This window comes from Geotrypetes seraphini, chromosome 9, assembly GCF_902459505.1.
Source record: "Geotrypetes seraphini chromosome 9, aGeoSer1.1, whole genome shotgun sequence".
NCBI lineage: Eukaryota > Metazoa > Chordata > Amphibia > Gymnophiona > Dermophiidae > Geotrypetes > Geotrypetes seraphini.
In genome coordinates, this window is record NC_047092.1 from 120,210,666 (window position 1) to 120,228,747 (window position 18,082).

Sequence of the window (18,082 nt, forward strand, 5' to 3'; positions counted from 1 at the left end):
TTTCTCTCACAGAGAAATCCCAAGTGCCTATCCCACACCTTCTTCAATTCAGACACAGTCTCTGCACTACCTCTTCCAGGAGACTGTTCTATGCATCTACCAACCTTTCTGTAAAAAAAAAGTATTTTCTTAGATTACTCTGGAGCCTACCACCTCTTAACTTCATCCTATGACCTCTCATTCCAGTGCTTCCTTTCAGTTGAAAGAGATTCGACTCATGCACATTTATGCTATGTAGGTATTTAAACGTCTTTATCAAATCTTCCCTCTCCAGCCTTTCCTCTAAAGTATACATATTGAGATCTTTAAGTCTGTCCCCATACCCATCTTCAAAAAGATGCGGTATCCAGAATTCTACACAATATTCTGAATGAGGTCTCACCAGAGTCTTATACAGGGGCATCTTTACCTCCTTTTTCCTACTAGCCATACCTCTTCCTATGCACTTTAGAATCCTTCTAGCTTTTGCCGTCACCTTTTCAACCTTTTGGCCACTTTAAGATCATCACATGCAATCACACCCAAGTCCCGCTCTTCTGCCATGCACTTAGTTCTTTACCCCCTAAACTGTACTGTTCCTTCGGGTTTTTGCAGCCCAAATGCATGACTTTGAATTTCTTAGCATTAAATTTTAGCTGCCAAATTTCAGACGCACGAAAACATCCGAAGCTTAGAATAAACATAGAGAGGATCAGAAAAAATGTCACAAGGCAGTGAGGGTTGACAAAAAGGTCTACGAGGAGAAAATAGCATGAGAGGCCAAAACTTTCATGCCCTTTTTTAGATACGTAAAAGGGAAAAAACCCGCACATGATGCGTTGGGACCGCTGGATGACCTGGGAGGAAAAGGGTGCATCAAGGATGACAAACAAATTGCAGATAGACTGAATTCCTTCTTTGCGTCTGTCTTTACAAAGGAAGACACCGCAATAATACCCGACACAGTGAAAGTGTTCAAGGAAGTCGTACAGGGAGGGCAGGATTAATTCGTCGAGGGCCCCTTATCCACAAGTACACTGGGCCTCCTGCCCCGCCCTACCCCACCATGTGCCCAGGCGGAAACAGGAAGCTGCACTTTAGGGAAGCTTTGGGCAAGCAGCACCGCTTGCAAAATTACCGTTCCCGTTGCCTTTCTTAACCGCGTTGCTTGCTTGTCTTACTTTCCGTTGATGGGGGTGGGGCCACATTGCTGATCGGGGGGGGGCCCGCATTGCCAATCGGGGGGAGGCCCATGCTGCCGATCAATGCTGGAGGGGCCCATCGCAATTTGGAAAAAACAATGTTGATGCCCTCCTTCATCGGGCCGCCCCTGACCATTTCGGGCCCTAGGCACGTGCCTACTGGGCCTATTGGTTAATCCTGCCCTGCGTACAGGACAGCCTCACCACAGTAGAAGTGGACTTGGACCAGATTTACCACCAGATCGACAAACTTAAAAGTGATAAATCTCCTGGACCGGACGGAATTCATCCGAGATTCCTAAAAGAACTGAAATTTGAAATCGGAGAGCTATTGCAAAAACTTGCCAACCTGTCAATCAAAACAGGACAGATACTGGACAACTGGAAGATAGCGAACATCACGCCGATATTTTAAAAAGGATCGAGAGGAGTGCCAGGCAACTACAGACCTGTGAGTCTCACGTCTGTCCCTGGAAAGATGGTTGAGGCACTGATCAAAGATAGCATAGTCCGGCACCTAGACACACACGACCTGATGAGAGCCAGTCAACATGGCTTCAGGAAAGGGAAATCATGTTTGAAGAACCTACTTCAATTTTTTGAGACAGTGAACAGACAAATTGATAATGGAGAACCGGTGGATAATGTATACTTGGACTTTCAGAAAGCGTTCGACAAGGTTCCACATGTAAGACTTCTCAGGAAATTACAAGGCCATGGAACAGAGGGAGATATACTAAGATGGATAGGCAAATGACTAAAGAACAGAAAACAGAGTCGGCATAAATGGGAAGTTCTCAGAATGGGAAAAAGTGACTAGCGGTGTACCCCAGGGGTTAGTACTTGGACACATCTTATTTAATATTTTCATAAATGACCTGGAAGAAGGAACATCCAGTGAAATCATCAAGTTTGCAGATGACACAAAGCTATGCCGGGCAATCAGATCGCAGAAGGACAGTGAGGAAATCCAGAGCGACTTGAATCAATTGGAGAAGTGGGCAGATAAAGGGCAGATGAATTTTAATGTGGAAAAATGCATTTAGGCAGAAAAAATAAAAATCACAAGTATAGTATGTTAGGTGTAACTCTGGGAAAGACCGAACAGGAAAAGGACCTGGGTGTACTGATAGATAGGACCCTGAAACCGTCGACGCAATGTGTGGCAGCGGCGGCGAAGAGAGCAAATAGAATGCTAGGCATGATAAAGAAGGGAATTACGAGTAGATCAGAGAAAGTTATACCGCTCTACAGAGCCATAGTCAGACCGCACCTGGAATACTGCGTCCAGCATTGGTCTCCATACCTAAAGAAGGATATAAAACTGCTAGAGAGGGTGCAGAGACGAGCAACGAAGCTAGTGAAAGGTACGAAGAATCTGGACTACGAGGAACGACCTAGGAGACTGTGGTTGTTCTCCCTTGAGAAGAGGAGACTGCGAGGGGATCTGATCGAGACTTTCAAAATACTGAAAGGATTCGACAAAATGGAGCAGGGAAAGCAGTTATTTACAATGTCCAATGTGACACGGACAAGAGGACATAGACTGAAGCTGAGAGGAAACAGGTCCAGGACGAATATCAGGAAGTTCTGTTTCATGCAGCGAGTGATGGACACCTGGAATGCTCTCCCAAAGGAAATAATTGCAGAATCCACCATTCTAGGATTTAAGGGTAAACTAGATGCACATCTCCTTAAGAGTGGCATAGAGTGATACGGGTAAGGGTAAATTAGATGCACATCTCCCTTGAGAAGCATACAGTGATATGGGGACTAAAACTATGCCAGGGTACACCTGGCGGGGCCTCCGCGTGTGCTGATCACCAGACTTGATGGATCCAGGGTCTGATCCGGAGATGGCAATTCTTATGTTCTTCAAGCTTCACCAGGACTTTATAATTATTATTCACACCATCCTGGGTGTCTACTCTATTGCAGATTTTGGTATCATCTACAAAAAGGCAAATCCTGCAGCCCTGCAGCAATATTGATTATAAAAATGTTAAAAAGAACAGAATCTTGAGGCACACCACTAGTAATATCCCTTTCCTCAGAGCGATCTCGATTGATCACTACCCTCTATCGCCTTCCACTCAACCAGTTCTTGACTCAGCCCGTCACTTTGGGACCCATCCCGAGAGCACTCAGTTAATTTATTAGACGTCTATGTGGAACATTGTCAAAGGCTTTGAAATCTAAATACACCACATCTAGTGCACTCTCTCCATCCAATTATGTGGTCACCCGGTCAAAGAAACTGATCAGATTTATCTGACAAGACCTACCTTTAGTGAATCCATGTTGCTTCCAGTCCTGTAATCCAGTGTTTTTCAACCGCTGTTCCGCGGCACATTAGTGTGCCGCGAGATGTTGCCTGGTGTGCCGTACGGTCAGGGCCGCCATCAGGGCAGTACCACCAGTCCTGCATTCAGGGGCCCGGAGCTAACAGGGGGCCCGGGCTCCCCCAGAGTCCTAGGCCACAGTCTAGGGAGAGGGGCGGTCCGCCGCACGTGGATAGGAGAGAGCTGGACGGGGGACCCGCGGAGTTCAATACATCTTGAGCCGCGAGGCTCTTCTTCTGTTCCTGCCTGCCCTGCAGCTAACATATAGCCGATCGCAAGCGTTCCCCGATGTCAGCGCTGACGTCGGAGAATACTTCCGTTCGGCTATTTGTGCGCGGCAGGGCAGGCAGGAAGCATAAGACAAGCCTCGCGGCTTGAGCTTCGTTTTGCTGAGAAAGTTGCAAAGATGGGCTGGGAGGCAAACACGGAACACAAAAGGGGGGAGGTAGTGCGTTTTGGACACAAGGCATGAACTTGGGAGAGAGGAAGGGAGGGAAAGAGATGCTGAGGTGGGGGAGGGAATGGGTTTTTGGACACAGAAGGCATGGACTTGGGAGAGAGGAAGGGAGGGAAAGAGATGCTGAGGTGGGGGAGGGAATGCGTTTTTGGACACAGAAGGCATGGACTTTGGAGAGAGGAAGGGAGGGAAAGAGATGGTTGTGTACACGGGGAATAGAAGAAAGGAGAATTTTTGGTCATAGGGAGGGAGTGAGGTACAGGTGAGGTAACAGGGTGGGGGGGGGGCGGTCTGCCCCACCCCGGGTTTACGTCCCAAGGGGGGTGCACAGCTGGCCACCCTCCAGTGTTGTCCCTAGGCTGGCAAACTGCGGCTCTTTAGCCACTTGAGTGCCACCGCCGCCATCGGGAACAGGCCGGCGCCAAGTTCTCCCTGCTTTTCCCTGTGGGGCCGGCCAACTCTCGCCACTCGCGTCAATTCTGACGTCGGAGAGGACGTTCTGGGCCAGCCAATCGCTGCCTGGCTGGCCTAGAACATCCTCTCCGACGTTAGAATTGACGACGGGTGGCGAGAGTTGGTCGGCCCCGTGGGGAAGAGAAGCAGGGAGAACTTGGCGCCGGCCTGTTCCCGATGGCGGCGGTGGCACTCAAGTGAATTACTTTATATATAGTCAATATAGGCACAGAGTTAAATTTTTTAACATTTTCTAATGGTGGTGTGCCTCGTGATTTTTTTCATGAAACAAGTGTGCCTTTGCCCAAAAAAGGTTGAAAAACACTGCTGTAATCCACAGGATTCCAGAAACTTCACCATTCTCTGTTTTAAAAGTGTTTCCATTAATTTGCTTACCACATAAGTCAGACTTACCAGCCTGTAATTCCCTACTTTTTCCTTACTTCCACTTTTGTGGAGAGGGACCACATCCGCCCTTCTCCAGGCCTCCAGTACAACTCCTGACTCTAAAGAAGCATGGAAAAGGTCAGTCAGCTGAGCCACCAGAACTTCCCTAAGTTCCTTCAGCACAATCCGGCCCCATTGTTTTGTCTACTTTTATTTTAGCTAGCTTCTCATGAACACAACCCTCTGAAAATCGATCAGGGTCTACCATTCCTCCATCCCTATTCATGTTTGTCTTCTGTGGTCCCGCTCCTGGTGCTTCAGCCATGAACACAGAACAAAAATATTTGTTAAGCAATTTTGTTTTTTCTTTATCAGCTTCACCTTTGAGTCTCCCAATGCCACTTTTGCACTTCTTCCTATCACTAATATATCTAAAAAATGCCTTCTCTCCCCGTTTTACCATATCAGGTATTTTTTCTTCCATTTGCATCTTTGCTTTCCTGACTTCTCTTTTTTTTATTTATTTATTTATTTATTTATAACTTTGAAATAAAATTCACAAGAATACATCTTGCTGAGTGAAACACAGAGAATGAAAATTCTTATAGTATGTCCAAATCTAATCTCCTTTCTTTGACCACAATAATAATAGGGGTAGTCAACGTATATAATAAGGGGAAATTCAATACATAATCATTTGGGGAAAAGGCTTAGCGTGAAACAACGACTATTATTTTAAAAAGTCTCCTTTTGATATCTAGAAACTGCTTCAAGTGTTCTGGAGAGTAAAATGTATATTTAACACCCAAGTACCTGACCAGGCACTTGCAGGGATACAGAAGAAGAAATGTAGCTCCTAACTTAATTGTCTCTTGACATAGTAAAAGAAAATCCTTTCTTCGCTCGTGAGTAGTTTTAGAAACATCAGGATATAACCATATTTTTTGACCGCCAAATAATTTCTGAGAATTCTTGAAATATAATTTCAAGATCATATTTGTGTCCTGTTCAAAAACAAGACACCAACAGATTAGCTCTCTCCGTGTTAGCTGTTAAAATTTGTTCAAGTAGTAAAGACATTTTCAAAGTCAATCTGAGGCTCTTGACCATTCTTTTTTCCTGATTCCTTTTGTAAAGCCTTTTTGTTTGACAAATAGTAAATTTTATTAATTGGAGGAATATTGTTTAGAGGTATTTTTTAATTCTCAGTTAAGTATCTCTTAAGAAAATCAGTAGGAGAAACACCTGGAGCAAGAGGAAAATTCAGGAAGCGAAGATTTAACCGCCGATTATAATTTTTTATCTATTCAAGTTTCCTATGAATTAAGGTATTATCCTTAACTAGTGTTTAAGCCCGTTACATTAACAGGTGCTAGTAAAGCCTCCTTCCCTCACATGTCCCCTATTTTCAGCCCCAGCTCCAGCTCCAAACTCATTTTTACCCCCCAGCCCCCTTCTCCCATCTTTTCCCTTTCAGCCCCTTTTCTCACCAGCAGCATTTCCCTCCCCACTCCATTTCCTTGTGCAGTAGCAGCAGAAGCATACCCTCCCCCTCCATTTTCCTGTGCAGCAGCAGCAGCATTTCCCTCCTCCAACCCACTTCTCTGTGCAGCAGCACCTCTTCCGTGCTCCCCCTGTCCCTCTTCTCTGCTCTCCCGGTCTAGCAGCACCTCTTCCCTGCTCCCCCTGTCCAACAGCACCTCTTCTGTACTCCCTCTGCCCCTCTTCCCTGCTCCCTTGTCCTTCTTCCCTGCTCCCCTGGTCCAGCAGCACCTCTTCCCTGCTCCCCTGGTCCAGCAGCACCTCTTCCCTGCTCCCCTGGCCCAGCAGCACCTCTTCCCTGCTCCCCCTATCCAGCAGCACCTCTTCCCTGCTCCCTTGGTCCCTCTTCCCTGCTCCCCCAGTCCAGCAGCACCTCTTCCCTGCTCCCCTTCACTGCCTTCCATATTTTGTTCCTCCCGCATCCTCCGAAGCCAACCTGCCTGCCAGCTATCCCCCTGTGCAGAACCTTCTCCCCCCCACCACCACTATCGCCACCGTGCAGCTGACTCCACTGACCCTCTCACCGCGAGACGACTGTCAAACCTCCCGGCTCCAGCAGTGGCCGCATCACACTAAAGATGCTGCTTCGCGGCCTTCCCATGCTCTGATTTTTTTCTGCCGCGTCTCTGATGACAATAATCAGGGACCCCGGCAGAGGAAATCATAGCATGGGAAGGCCACGAAGCAGCGTCTTTAATGTGATGCGGCTGCTGCTGGAGCCAGGAGGTTTGTGCTTCTCGCAGTGGGAGAGTCAATGGGGGTTTCTTGTGCGCCAAGAAAGGGTGCACAGGGGGGGAGGCGGCGAACTTACAGTGAGGGAGGGAGGGAGGGAGTAGAAGCGCGCATGTGCACTCTTGCCGGCGGGGCCCTACAGCTCACAGAAAACGGAATCACGCAGGTAACAGTGCGCATGCGCGCTTAGGGTTTTATTATAAGATTGTAACTACTTTAAACTGCTGCAATTGTAGTTTATCCCAGGAGAAGCAGGCAGCATATTCTCAACATGTGGGTGACGTCACCGACGGAGCCCCCTAGCGGACGTTTTCGCAAGCAGACTTGCTTGAAGACCATAAAGCTTGTGATTGGCCCACGCATGCGCGCATGCCCCTCCCACCCGGTCTAGGGCATGCGTCTCCTCAGCGTGTCCTCAGTTCTCTGTTTTCCGCGGAGCCAGAATCAGTGCTCCCTTGCTTCGCATGATATCGTTGTCCCTCTTGCACAGCAGCTTGTTTGGTTAGTTTCTTTTGAGTCGCTGTGCTCGCGTCTGTGTTTTTTCTTCTTTTTCTTTGTTTTTTGGTTCGTACCTTTTTGACCGGGTTCCCATCTTACTTTGGCCGCCTGGCCTCGTGGGGCCGCGGCCATATTTTTCTTATGTCCCGGCCTCGTTCCGGGTTTAAAAACTACTAAGTGCAACCAGGTTATCTCCATCACCGACCCTCATCGTTAATGTGTGGAGTGCCTGGGTGCAGTGCACCGCGCTGAGTCGTGCCCCCATTGTTTGACTTTGCAACCGCGGGCTCTTCGTCGGAGGGTGGCCAAGATTCTCCAACTCTTTGGCCCCATGGATCCTGTGGGACAGGCCTCGAGCTCGGCCTTGGCGCCCTCATTGGGCGCTTCTGCCTCGAAGTCCTCGGCCTCGAAGGCTCCGGCCTCGACCCCTCCTGTTATTCCGGCCTCAGGTAAGTCTCTTCTTTCCTCCTCAGGTGTGCCGGCAAAGAAGCCTACCTTTGAGTCTCATGCCAGTGCCGCCTCATCGGCATCTTCGAGACATCACTCTAAGCATGCCTCCTCACGTAGGGAATACTTTTCATCGAGGTCGCCCCCGAAGGAGCGCACGCCTATACCTAAGACCCAACTACCTTTGGTCTCGGTGCCTATGTTCGAGGACATACTTAAGGCTATTCTTACCACGCAGCTTTCCCGACTTCGACGCCTCTGACCTCGGTCTCGACCCAGTCTCGGTCTGACCAGCCTGAGAGTCCCCTCGTTTCTCGAGGCCCTGCCCGCAAGATTCACCGGATTCCCTCAAGTTTTTCTTCATCCCCCGAGTCACCTGTAACTTTTCGTTGTTCCAGACCAGGGGGTCATTTTTCCCCTGCTACTTTGTCGAGGTTTGCCCTTCCTAAGAAGTCCTGGGCTTCTCCAGCCCTTCGGGGCAGGTCTCCACCTGCGAAACCTTCTAGACACACGCTTGTCCTCGACTTGGACTCGGGGTTGTGTTCCCCATCGAGGCAGCTACCAGCCTCTAGGGGCCTTCTTCGAAACCGGTGGAGGACTTCCCCTTTACCCAATCTTCCCCGAGGCGTCTCCAGTTACTTCCTCGGACCCCGGGGTCTTCCCCAGCCCACCTAGCACGGGATCGTTCCTCGACATCCCCCAGACACTTTAGTAGGGCCTCTTCAGTCTCCCATTCGCGGGACTCCGAGGCCCAGCTTACTATCCGAGGGAAATTTCTCCCTCTTTCTCGGCTGCCCACAGATCTCGCTCGGGGTCTCCTCAGGAGGATGAGTCTTCTTCTCGACACTCCTCTTTTACTTGTTTCATCTCTGACATGGATAGGGCCTTGAAAATGGATCTTCAGTCTGAGTCCCATTATACCCAGGAATATCTGGAGGAGATGGGTGTTGATCATCTGCCCTGCAAGGCGTTACACTTACCTTGGCACCAGGTTCTCCGGCAAACCTTTCTCTGGAACCTGGAGACCCCCTATGCGGTCACGGCCATTCCCTCCAAGTTGGAGTCCCGTTACCGGACGATTCCGGTTAAGGGGTTTGAGAGTTCTCAGCTTTCTCATCAATCCTTGGTGGTTGAGTCTTCCTTGAAGAAGTCCAACCCCTCTAAGGTTTACGCTGCCTTTCCTCCGGGCCGAGAGAGCCGTACGATAGACAAGTTTGGTCGCCGTCTTTACCAAAACTCAATGATGGCAAATTGTGTCCTCAACTATAACTTTCTCTTCACGTGCTACCTCCGGTTCTGTGTGGACACCCTCCACTCGTTCCAGGAGGATGTTTCAGAATCTCGGCGTCGGGAGTTTCGCCTCCTCGAGGAGACCCTCTCCCAGCTCCACCTCTATATGTTCCAGGCAGCCTACAACGCTTTCGAGTTGTCCTCGAGGGTCACGGCCTTTGCGGTCGCCATGTGTCACCTTGCTTGGCTCCGTCGTGTGGATATGGATCCGAATCTACAGGATCATCTTGCCAATCTCCCATGTGTAGGTCATGAGCTCTTCGATGCATTTATCAAGGCGGCCACCAAGCGCCTCTTGGACCACGAACAGTCCTTTGCCTCTCTGGTGAAACTTAAACTGAAGGCCTTCCGGCTCGGCAATACAAAATTCCTCTCCGGAGGTATCTGCAGAAATCTACTCCTGCGTTCTCCCGGCCTCCCCCGAAGCGGCCTCAACAACAACAGCAATGTCAACCTAAGGCCCAGCTTCGGCGAAGATTGGACCGTCTTTTTGACAATTCTGGTCCGAGCCTTCGGGCTCCCTTCCTCATGGAGCCTTCCCCCCTCCCCATCGGGGGTCGTCTCCATCATTTCTATGCCCAGTGGGAAGGTCTTACCACCATCATCATCATCCGGGAGGGGTACTCCCTTCACTTCAGTCACGTACCCCCGGACATGCCTCCAAGAGAGTTTCCTTCTGCTCAATCTCAGCTGCCTCTCCTTTTGCAGGAAACTCAGGCCCTTCTTCGCCTTCGGGCGGTCAAGGAGGTTCCCCCGGACCAATGGAACACCGTATTTTATTCCCGGTACTTTCTGGTACCCAAGAAGGCGGGGGATCTGCATCCAATCCTGGACCTCCGCGCTCTGAACAAGTTTCTGGTCAGGGAACGGTTCAGAATGCTCACACTTCCTACTTTGTACCCCCTCTTGGACGAAGGGGTGCTGGCTTTGCTCACTGGACCTCAAGGAGGCGTACATGCACATTCCGATACACCCGGCCTCTCGCCGGTATCTGAGATTCCAGGTGGGGGATCTCCATTTCCAGTATCGTGTTCTTCCCTTCGGCCTGGCGGCCTCTCCAAGGGTCTTCACGAAATGTCTAGTGGTTGTAGCTGCGGCCCTGCGTCTCCGCAGCCTGCAGGTGTTTCCCTACCTCGACGACTGGTTGATCAAAGCGTCCTCTCGCCACAAAGTCTTGCGAGCAACGAATCACACCATCATGCTCCTTCAGAGCCTCGGCTTCAAGGTGAACTTCCCCAAGTCTCAGCTCTGTCCATCCCAGTCTTTGGAATTCATTGGAGCGGTCCTGGGCACAGCTCGCTTCCTCTCCTCTTGCCTCGACCTCGACAGGAGGCCCTTGTTCGCTTATGCCGGAGGGTAGCCTATCTGTCTTCGGCCCCAGCTCGGCTCATGATGGTCCTCCTAGATCACATGGCCTTCACGGTTCACGTGACTCCTTTTGCCAGACTTCACCTCCGTATTCCTCAATTGACTCTAGCGTCCCAATGGAACCAGGATCGGGACCCTGTCTCTCGTCTCATTGTCGTGACTCCTTTGTTGAGGCAGTTTCTCCATTGGTGGATGCTCTCTTCCAATCTTTCAAGAGGTTTTCTGTTTCATGCTCCTCCGCAGAAGGTCCTGACTACAGACTCGTCAGCCTACGCTTGGGGCACTCATCTGGACGGTCTTCGCACTTACAGTCTTTGGTCCAGTGCCGACCGCCTTTGTCACATCAACCGGCTGGAGCTTCGAGCGATCTTCCTCGCCCTGAAGGCTTTTTGTCACCTACTTCACGACCAAGTGGTGCTGGTCCACACGGACAACCAGGTCGCCATGAATTAAATCAACAAACAGGGGGGAACGGGGTCCCAGTCCCTATGCCAGGAGGCGATGCGGCTCTGGGATTGGGCCATTCGCCGCAACATATTCCTTCGAGCGGTCTACATTCAGGGCCAACACAATTGTCTGGCAGACAAGTTGAGTCGTCTTCTGCAGCCTCACGAATGGTCCATCCATTCCTTGACCCTGCACCAGGTATTTGCTTGTTGGGGGACTCTGGACGTCGATCTGTTCGCGTCCCCCCACAAGTTTCCCCGCTTCTGCTCCAGGGTCTACACCCCACTCAGACTCGAGGCGGATGCTTTCCTGCTGGATTGGACAAACCTGTTTCTGTATACGTTCCCTCCATTCCCTCTGATTCTGAAGACTCTCATCAGGCTCAAGTCCACGAGTGCCACCATGATCCTGATAGCTCCTTGGTGGCCCCGACAGCCATGGTTCTCCCTTCTGTTGCAACTCAGTTCCAGGGAGCTTCTTCTTCTGCCTGTTTTTCCTTCTCTGCTTACGCAGAGTTGAGGTTCTCTGCTTCATCCCAACCTTCAGTCTCTGTACTTAACGGCTTGGTTCCTCGACTTAATGCCCTTGTTCCAGTTCTCGCAGTCTGTGCTGGACGTCCTGGAGGCGTCTCGGAAGGAGTCCACTCGCCAATGTTATCATCAGAAATGGACCCGTTTCTCTTCCTGGCGTGCTACTCGGCAGCAGGAGCCGTTGTCTGCCTCCTTATCTGCTGTCCTTGACTATCTGTTACACTTGTCTGGCGCTGGACTCAAGTCTTTCTCGGTTCAAGTCCACCTTAGTGCCATTGCTGCTTTTCATCAGCCGATTGACGGGAAACCTATCTCTGTTCATCCTGTGGTTTCCCGATTCAAGAAAGGCCTCTTCCACGTTCATCCGCCCCTTAAACCTCCTCCTGTGGTTTGGGATCTTAAAGTGGTCCTTGCTCGCTTAATGAAACCCCCGTTTGAGCCGCTAGCACGGGCTCACTTAAAGTATCTTACTTGGAAGGTGGTGTTTCTTATTGCTCTCACTTCAGCCCGTTGGGTCAGTGAGCTTCAAGTCTTGGTAGCAGACCCTCCTTTCACTGTCTTCCATCATGATAAGGTGGTGCTCCGTACCCATCCTAAGTTCTTGCCTAAGGTTGTTTCTGAGTTTCACATCAACCAATCTATTGTTCTCCCTGTGTTTTTTCCGAAGCCCCACTCTCACTCTGGAGAGGTGGCTCTGCATTCTCTTGATTGTAAGCGTGCGCTGGCCTTCTACTTGAAGCGTATCACTCCTCATCGTACTGCTCCCCAGCTGTTCATCTCTTTCGATCCTAATCGCTTGGGTCGTTCTGTTTCTAAGCAGACCATTTCTAACTGTGTGTAATGTGGGGAAACTTAAGCAAAAAACTTGGGGCTTCTTTTACTAAGCTGTGGTAGCCTTTAGCGTCTGCTGCAGATTAGCATGCGCTAACCCCGTGCTATGCGAAAAAACTAATGCCAGCTCAATGGAGGTGTTAGCGTGTAGCGTGCGCTAAAACCACTAGCGCAGCTTAGTAAAAGGAGCCCTTGGTGTGCTTAGATGAATTATGAAGGCTATTAATAATAAAGATGCTAAAAAAAATTTGTTGAAAAAGACATAAGTGTAATGAACAAAGACTAACCCCCTATTTTACAAAGGTGCGTTAGACGTTTTAGCGTGCGCTAAATATACACGCATTCTAACCACTAACGCATCCATAGACCAACATGCACGTGTTAGCTAAATATTAGCACGCGCTAAAACGCTTAGCGCACCTTTGTAAAAGGACCCCTAAATGTGCTGATGCATAAACGGATGTAAAGAGCAAATACATATCAATGGAAACAAAAAATAAATGTATGAAAACGTACAAAAGATTAAATGGAACATAACGAATATGGATATGTACAAACGTACTAGTGACCCATGGGAACGGGCTACTGGGCTTGATGGACCTTTTGTTTGACCCAGTAAAGCTCTTCTTATGTTCGTATGTCCAAAGTAACTCTATACAGTGTGCCACCGAAGGAGCCATTAATTTTGCAGTGGTCATACAACTGTGATGTTCAATCAGTCTCAATTTTAATTTGAATGAAGTTTGTCCCACATAACACAATGCACAAGGGTCTTTTATAGGATAAATCACCCAACTTAACGGACAATTTGTTGAAGCTTTAAAATAATAGCATAAAAGCACAATAGTAGTAAAAGTAATATGAAGCAAAAGTAATGTCCATATTTCTGGTTTGGGTGAATCTGCAGCACCTCCAGTAAAATCTGGTCACTAGTCTGCTCTATTAGAATGACTGCTCCTTTACTTTGAATCCCCTCTTTCAGCTGTACTGGTTGGATTATTTACCTGCTTATAAGAATCTGGTTTGATGAGAAAAGTCAGTTAGCTTGTAGTAAGTACCATGTTGCTGCAGACATCACAACAACTAAAGAGCAGCTGTTCATGGTTCTATGAAGGAGGGAAACCCTAACCATTTATCAACTATGAAACCTAGAGACCAGATTCTGGCTTTGTGGTACTGCACTCTGAAGGTAGCTGCAGTCTGTGTCCCCTAGCCTAGGACTGTTGGAATGGCTAGACAAAGTGATTTGGGAAAGAATATATGTACAATTGGAGACTTATCCAAAATAAACCCTAATAGCATTATGAGCTCCTTTTATTAACATTTATGGGCTAGATTCTGTATATGGCACAAAAAAATCTGCATCGGTAAAATTTTGCACTAAGCACTTTTCTATAAATGGTGCTCGAAGTTGGGTGCCGTTTATAGAATAGTTTGGCCCAATATTAAGCACAAGGATTTACACCAATTAAAACCTATAGCAAATTTTCTCACCTAAATTATGCACAGATCTTCCTTATTCTATAAAACTGTAAAATCCTGAGTGGAGTAGTACAGGTACAAGTAAATCAATTTTTCACTCCATCAAAAATTACAAAAACTAAGGGGACACTCGATGAAGTTACAGGGAAATACTTGTAAAACCAGTAGGAGGAAATATTTTTTCACTCAGAGAATAGTGAAGCTCTGGAACGCATTGCCAGAGGTTGTAGTAAGAGCAAATATCGTAGCTGGTTTTAAAGAAAGGTTTGGACAATTTCCTGGAGGAAAAGTCCATAGTCTGTTATTCTGAAAGACATAGGGGAAGCCACTGCTTGCCCTAGATCAGTAACATGGAATGTTGCTACTCCTTGGGTTTTGACCAGGTACCTGGGACCTGGATTGACCACCGTGAGAACGGGCTACTAGGTTTGATGGACCGTTGATTTGACTCAGTAAGGCTATTCTTATGTTCTTATGAATGCCCCGATCCTCCCATGGCCACATCCCTTTTCACATCACAAACAAATCCCTGTGCCTAAAAATGTGTACTTAAATTTTAGTTGATGCCAATTAGTTCGCCAATGCCATTATCCGGCACTAAGGGCTCTTTTTACAAAGGCGCACTAGGGCCTTAACGTGCGGAATAGCATGCGCTAAAATGCTGCATGCGCTAGCCGCTACCGCCTCTTTTTGAATAGGCGGTAGATTTTTGGCTAGCGCACACTAATCCGGTGCGTGTGGTAAAACCCGTAGCGCACCTTTGTAAAAGGAGCCCTAAATGTTAGTGAGGGGCCCTGTGGTTATTATGAGTAATTAGGATTACTGTGTCTGTTTTAGTTTTGCTGTGCTTTTTGTTTTTCTTACTGAGGCTGCCCTTGGTTTATATTAGAAAGTCAGTTAAAATAAATACAGTAGTTCAAAGGAGCCTGTTTCTAATTCAGCTGAAATACAGTACAAATCATCAGGAGGAAAGTATAACCTTCCCCCTCCACAACCCCCCAATAACAAAAAAACAAAACAAGATATTCAATATGTCTTACCTTTTGGTTTTCTGCATCTTAAAGAATTTTGATTCATGTATATATTTCTATTGGGTTGCAAATTGTCTACCTTTTCTGAAGCTGAATAGATGATAATGAGGATTCCAACCCAAAGAAAAATTCTCACAATTTTATACCAAATGGACTTTAATATGTATCTAAATTTTTTATGAAAAATTTCTAGGATTTTCCTGGCCCTGATCTAATTCTAAACTGTACTAGGATAACAGATGACAAAGTTAAGCAAAGTACAGAGCTTACTTTCTAATTCATTTCTGTATAAAGTGTGCATGGTGTGCTTAGTATGTTGTCACAGTGAGGACTCAAATTGCTGGAACATCAGACCCTGTCTCTGTCCTAAAGGCGCCATGCTGACTATCTCCCTATACAATCAGAACTTGTCTATCATTTAGGTGTATGTGCTCCTCTCAGTTACCCTTTCCATTCTATTAACTCTTCTACCTCGGCAAGGCTATTTTCATATAACAAATACTTTTTCTTATATTTATGTGTCAAGCATTATTATATCATTTCACGCAGGATGGTTTATAAATGTAGTAAGGTTTATAAATGTAGTAAGGTATAAATGTAGTAAGGTTTATAAATGTAGTAAGGATATACAGGATTATATGTATTATACTATGCATTTCATATTGAAGTGATGTGGTTAGGTAGGGAAAGACGAAATAAGTCTTACTGGGCAATAGGGATTCTTATTAACAGTTGCATTTCACATTTGCAATTAAGTACAAAAATGCAAAAGTATTTTAGATAGAAAAGGCCATTTTAGTGTCACTAAGGTACCTTAACACTGTTATTTTACTAATATGCTAGTTTTGTAGTTGCTCATACTGTGAAATCTGTGATATTAAAAAAAGAGCAGCATTAATTGAAGGCTTCTGATAATATGAAGGCAGGTCAGAGTTGAATTGTTCCCTACCACAATTTTTCCAGTGATTGTTCTCTTGTGACCCTTTAAAATTTTTTTAACTTATATCTGCACTGGGTTCAGACCTGCCTCATTACCCATAATTACAAAGAGATGAATCGAGACAAGGCTTCCAAATGAACATGCCAGTAAGGAAGTTAAAGCCACAAATAAGATATATGAGTAATAATAGAACAGTTTATTTAGTTAATCTGATTTGTAGGTGTAGGTCTGGATGTTCAGTTTTAGTGGGAGGGAACAGTGCAATCACTTTCTGGTCCTGACACATTCTTTTTTGATCCTCCCTTTTCTCTTTATTCATGAGCAAACACTTGAATTTTACAGTGTTGTCTCTCCCTATCTGCCTCTGCTCATTTTTCATGGGTGAACACCCACTTGCTCAACATTCATCATGAAAAAGCAATGACATCTGTAGCCTCCTAGCTATCCAGACCACACAGACTCACTTTTTCATGCAGGAGCTCTTCTCTCAGGGGACAGAAATCTCTGTTGAGTCTTGCAGTGGTTCTGTGTTTTTCCAAAGTCCAATAATCAAGTGGCAGAACTATGGTGTGATTTCCAGAAAAAAACAGTATCCTTTACTTCAAGTTGAGTCACTTAATCCTCCATTGCTCCAGGTATATTAGATAGATTGTGAACCCCCTGGGACAGATAGGGAAAATGCTTGAAGTACCTGTAAGTAAACCACTTTGAATGTGGTTGTAAAACTACAAAAGGGTGGTATACAAGTCCCAATCCCTTTGAACAGTTCACAATGCCTAGAAGGCAGTTGCTTCCATGCAAATTCATAGCAACTAATTACAAACATAATTAGTCACATTAGCTTGGTCTTTGGTCACTTTTATGAAAGTGGCACATAATTTAGCATGGAATTTACAGCAAAGCTCAACCCTCCCAGGTTCTTCTCTTTCTCCTAGCTCAGCTAAATTACTCATGACTTCAGAAAGAAGGCTAGGACTTCTACCTCGATCTCTTACTTCCAAGTGTGCAGAAGTTACAATTAATTTTCCACTCCCTGATTCAGTCCTATATAAAGGGCCCATTACAATGTAACCACTCAACAGGAGATCTCCACAATTTCCCCAGGCAGGCAATTCCAGGAGTTACACTTGGTCTCAAATCTCTGGTCCCCTGTAAGGAAACTTTACTCAGAGACCTATATGCTTATCTATGAGGGGTCGCTGAAAGGTTCTCAGCCCAACCAACAAGGTAGGAGCAGTCTCCAGCAATGTTCCACTTTTTTATGTTCCATATTTTTCTGACAGAAAGAAAAAGTAGAAAATCACTGGACTAAATATATAGCCCTCAATGGAGATTGTCACTACTTTGTTGGATGCACTGAGAACTTTTCGGCGGCCCCTTGTAGTCTCCTCATTTTAGAAGCACATTTTGTAGCCCTTTCCCTCTCCTTGTGTTCTTGCAGAAGAGAGGGAAGAAACTCTTTCATTTGACTTTGTTCCTTTCTCCAACCTTGGTAGTGTTACCATCTACTGCTACCATCAATTAATTTTATCGCCGATACCCCTCTAAGATTTACACTCTCTTCCAGATTCTATATAAGGCATCCGACTTTGGGTGCCCTACCAATATGTGTGTATAAATTGATTGACTGACAAGCTCTTTACTATCAATAACACTGGCCAACACTCATTTTGGTGCCTCAAATGTTAGACCTGTTTCTGGGTATATTTGACCTGCTGATTCCAAAAATGGCACCAGTTTCCTCCGATCTGCTCTAGTTTTTGAGATACAGAACATATGCCATATACCACTCTTCACTCTGCTCGCCCATTAAAAAACCTTGGTATTTTAATATAGTGTTTAAATTAATATATTTTAAGCATGAAGGAAACATATTAAAAATTAAGTGTACAACATGAAAATCTACTTATTTCATACAAAAAATACAAGTTTCGACACATAAGAAGCTCCTTTTGTAAGACCTCTGAGAGTGGGATCTACCAGGACAATTCCGCATAAGATTTCAACTATAGTCTGCCATCATGTGTGCATCCCATCTTCCTTGGTATCTGGCATCCATTATTTTTATGTCTTGGTGAAATCTTTCACCTTGCTCTTCACTTAAGTTACCAAGGTTCTCTGGAA